The 5,000-nt window shown below is 34.3% G+C and overlaps 1 protein-coding gene across 1 annotated transcript in view; it reads left to right on the top strand.

Annotated features, from left to right (window-relative positions):
• The window catches only part of LOC136835555 (uncharacterized), a 234,954-nt gene that overhangs the window by 25,064 nt on the left and 204,890 nt on the right, over positions 1-5,000 (top strand). The window contains exon 4 of the mRNA XM_067099210.1: positions 2,538-2,871. The gene's annotated coding sequence lies outside the window, so the exon portion shown is untranslated. The remainder of the gene's footprint in view (positions 1-2,537; positions 2,872-5,000) is intronic.

Genomic DNA, 5,000 nt, shown 5'->3' on the forward strand with positions numbered 1-5,000 from the left:
GGCTGCAATTTGGTATGTTTGATGATTGGAGGGTGGATGATCAACATACCTATTTGCAGCCCTCTAGCCTCGGTAGTTTGTAAGATCTGAGTGCGGACAGAAAAAGTGCGGACAGAAAAAAGTGCGGACGGACAGATCTGAACTGAAAACTAATTTTTTTTTTTTTTACATACAGAAAATTCATTCTGTGCTAAAATTTCCAGAGTATAAAATTATGTTAGATTTATCTTAACCATTTTGCCTGTCTCCCACTGAAATCAGTCACACGAGATCAAAATTCCATGTGTATTAAGTTAAAAATCCTTTTTTTCTCTCTCTCTCTTATCGTTTTATGATTCTGTATATTTTTTCTTTATTTTATTCACTCGCTGAACATTTATCTTGGGGTTAGATTAACATTTTCACAAAATCCCAATGATGAAATCTACTCTTGAATTCCATAAGTAATATTTACTCTCTACTGTTGACTTTTTACTAAAGTTATTTTTATTATTATTATTATTACTATTATTATTATGATTATTATTATTGTTATTATTATTATTATTATTATTAATATTAAATGAACAGATAATGTAAAAAATTACCTCTATGTAAGAAGGGTCGAGACGGTAAGTCCCGATGCTTATGACGTCACGCACCATCCCGAATTTCGGACAAAGGCGCCTTTATTCTGAAATACTTGTATAGGTTCCAGTGGAGAGAGAGAGAGAGAGAGAGAGAGAGAGAGAGAGAGAGAGAGAGAGAGAGAGAGAGAGAGAGTGTGTCTCTTGTCAGAGCAGGAGAAATAAATATATGGATAGACCTTGCTTTATATTTTATAGTTTATTATTATTATTATTATTATTATTATTATTATTATTATTATTATTATTATTATTATTAGTAGTAGTAGTAGTAGTAGTAGTAGTATGATTGGTAGTAGTAAGGTCATTCAAGTGTTCCCCATAGGGGGTAGCGCCATCAGTGCAACTCACGTGGTGCACTGTAGTCATTACCAAAAGGTGTTTGCAGAGTCCCTTCGGCCTCAAGCGGTAGTCACTTTTTAACCTTTTACTTTAGCTCCGTTTCTTCTTCCTTTCTTCAACCTGGCTGTCCAGCCTCTCTAAATATTACTTCTTTAGGTCCTTTTACTTCATATCCTTTATTTTCTGGATCTCTTTATATTGCTGTCCAACCACTCCAACTCCCTCGTATCACCGTTTTAAGCGCTAAATGGTCCAAAGTGTCCCAGTGCTTGGCTTGACAGCCTAAATTTCATAAACGTAACTGAATGGAAATATTCGTCTCCTAGTTGCAACCCCATTTATTCCTTTTACCGTATCTCCATTCATATTCTTTCTTCCGTCTTACTTTCTACCCTCTTCTAACAGTTGTTTCATAGTGCAACTGCGAGGTTTTCCTCCTATTACACCTTTGTAACTTTCTACTCTCAATTTTCATTTCAGCGCTGAATGACGCCATAGGTCCCAGCGCTTGGCCTTCGGCCTAAATTGTATATTCTCTGAAGGAAATACAGGATCAGAAGTCAGAGATACGGAAGATACAGTTACAAAAAGTTACATGAAATAAACGCCGTGAATAGCAAGCTTCCCGGGTGCTTTTCATAACTAAAAGCGAGTTACCTCTTCAACTATTCAATCTTACCTTTCACGTTTCTTTACGTAGCGTGACAGTGACTGCCTTCACGCCTTCACGCCTTCGCCCCAAGTTATCTTAATGCCTGGCCTGCGGTGTTGCCCTCTTTAGAGAGTTAACAGGGCCTTTATTCTTTTATTCTTAAGTCTGAACGACCCATTCAAGGTATCAGTTATGCGATGGGTAGTTGTTACTTTGACTCTCTCTCTCTCTCTCTCTCTCTCTCTCTCTCTCTCTCTCTCTCTCTCTCTCTCTCTCTCTCTCTCTCTCTCCGCCTTCCCCTTTTACACATTCTAATGTTTATTTCAGTGCTTGAGTACGTATACTTTTAATAACGACGGTAATATAAGAGAGGGTCGTGGTCTCTCTCTCTCTCTCTCTCTCTCTCTCTCTCTCTCTCTCTCTCTCTCTCTCTCTCCGCCTTCCCCGTTTACACATTCTAATGTTTATTTCATTGCTTGAGTACGTATGCTTTTAATAACGACGGTAATATAAGAGAGGGTCGTGTACTTATACAAGGGTCATTACTGCTGTGCAGGGATACTTGCATGCGTTTCCATTTATATATCTGTATGGGCATTAGACTTGCCGAGGTTCTAAGTAAAAAGGGCATATATATATATACATCGTATGTATATAAATTATATTCATTTATTTATTTATACAATATATCTATGTCTATATATATATATATATATATATATATATAGTATATATATATATATATATATATATATATATATATATATATATATATATATATATATATATATATATATATATATATATATATATATATATATATATACAAAACAAGGAACATTTCGCCATGCTGTACTGTTAGTCCAGGATTCTACTTATCATTTTACAACTCTCTCTCTCTCTCTCTCTCTCCCCAGATGCTAAAAGGTCTCTCCCCCAAACCGAATAAACCGGTGACCACCGACTGAGTTGGCCCCTGTGGCAGTATGCAGCTGCACTCAAATGTACAACAGCGACTCCTCACACGTATGATTTATCGACCGCATCCACCGAGGTTAACCCAACCTTTGGCCTAAGGGATGTCTGCTCCTCCCCGGAGCTCTCTATAATGTCAACAAAGAAAAAGAATCTAAACGCGAGGAGAGAGACAGTTGCTCGCCCATGCCCCACGGGGGAGTGAAGGAAATGTCGCAGTATTGCCCGGATGATAAATAGACGGATGATAATAATAATCATCTTCCCTCATAGATGGTAATAATGAATAATCACCTTCCCTCATTGTGTGCACTTATTCTCTTGGAACGAGCGGTAAGGTCGCCTACTGCTTGACTGGCGGTGCTCAGTCGAAAGAGGGGGTCATAATATGTTGAGAATGGGAGAAGTAGGAGTAAGATTTATTAAAGAAAAATGAAGTCAGAATGTATGGTTGATTACATTAAATATAAGGCCAAAATAGTGCAAAAAACAAAGCAAGTATAATGGCTAAGAACCTCTGGATGGGGAAGAACATCCTCTCTGTAGATGTGAGACTTCCACATAATTAATTTATTAATATAGGGATCTCTATATCCACAAGGTGTTGGCTAATCAGCTTGTGTGTATATGTATATATATATATATATATATATATATATATATATATATATATATATTATATATATATATATGTGTATATATACATATATATATGTGTGTGGTGTATATATTATATATATATATATATATATTAATGTATATAAATGCATATATATATATATGTATATATATATATTATATATAATATATATATATATATATATATATATATATATATATATATATATATATATATATATATATATATATATGTGTATATATATATATATATCATCCATTGGTCAAGGAAATGTATCTTGGTGTTCACTTTTCATTAGTTCCTTCTCTGTGGTATAAATTAAATGGTGGAAAATAATATTGATAATTTTTTAGTTGATAATCATTTCCAGTAAAGCAAATCTTTGGCCAAATGCACAAGAAAATTTCCACTTAATAGGCGACATACTTCAGATTTATAAAAATTTCATGCTAGTCAATTAATTTAGGATTTCCTCACATGCCACTTTCAAAAAGAGCAAAATTTCTTGTAATATTTTATTTGTTCCAATTCGTATTCTCGGCCGTACCTTTAGGCTCGCCATTTCAGTCTGCAAAGCTTATAGTTTTCTGGAGAAGAAAACTATTGAGATGGCTATTTGTCTGTCCGTCCGCACTTTTTCTTTCCGCCCTCAGATCTTAAAAACTACTAAGGCTAGAGGGCTGTAAATTGTTATGTTGATCATCCACCCTCCAATCATGAAACATACCAAATTGCAGCCCTCTATCCTCAGTAGTTTTTATATTATATAAGGTTGAGGTTAGCCATGGATCGTGCATCTGGCACCGCTCTCCGGAGGCGTCGCCGACCCACCTTCAGTTGACCAAATCTGGGGAGCAACTGAGCGCTGCCCAGTCGTAGCTGAGAGTTTCACAGGCTGTACAGAAAACTCGATTACGCCGAAGAAACTTCGGCGCATTTTTTACATGTTCATGTTAATATCAAATTTCTTTGATTTAAATAAAGACCATATTTTGTTCTTATTTTGTAGGTGAACGTTCTTGTTCCTGCATATTAATAATGAAATGATTCCCCGTTACAAAAACTCTCATTAGCATATTGTTGAATTGTATCAGTATCTGGGTAGCCTGGTTTTTATTAAGACTTCTTGAAAAGATATATGTTTTATTTGCGCTAAATTTCATATAGTAGAGCTTGATGGTGGCATGCCACTTAATCTTTTTTCATATTTCCTTTTCTATATCTGATGTTCATTATATTATTATTATTATTATTATTATTATTATTATTATTATTATTATTATTTATGTTGTCATTATTATTATTATTATTATTATTATTATTATTATTATTATTATTATTATTATTATTATTACTCAAAGCCAAAAACCTCTAGCCCAAAGCCCCAGCTGGAAAAGAATAAGTAAAGAAGCAGAGAATAAGCCGTATAAGAGAAATAACAAAGAAAAACAGACAAGATAAAACAAATGTACAAGGAAATGAGACCAACTGTGAACGTGCTCACAAAAAAAAAAAATTTTTTTTTTTTACTCAGTCTGAACTTGAGAAATTCGAATGTCTCAACTACAGTAATTCCACAGCCTTTGTTTTTGGTCTGCATTTATTGTTATTATGTGTATTTGCTCCATACTTATTCTTCTTTTCGTGCAAGAGATAACTTTTATATTATTATTTTAATAAAAGCCCGAATCTCATTTTGAAATTTATGTAGAATTTTCGTTGTGTGTGTGATTCCAATAACTTCTGAAAGGGCTTCATCCTCGTG

Source organism: Macrobrachium rosenbergii, chromosome 55 (genome assembly GCF_040412425.1).
Source record: "Macrobrachium rosenbergii isolate ZJJX-2024 chromosome 55, ASM4041242v1, whole genome shotgun sequence".
Taxonomy (NCBI): Eukaryota; Metazoa; Arthropoda; class Malacostraca; order Decapoda; family Palaemonidae; genus Macrobrachium; species Macrobrachium rosenbergii.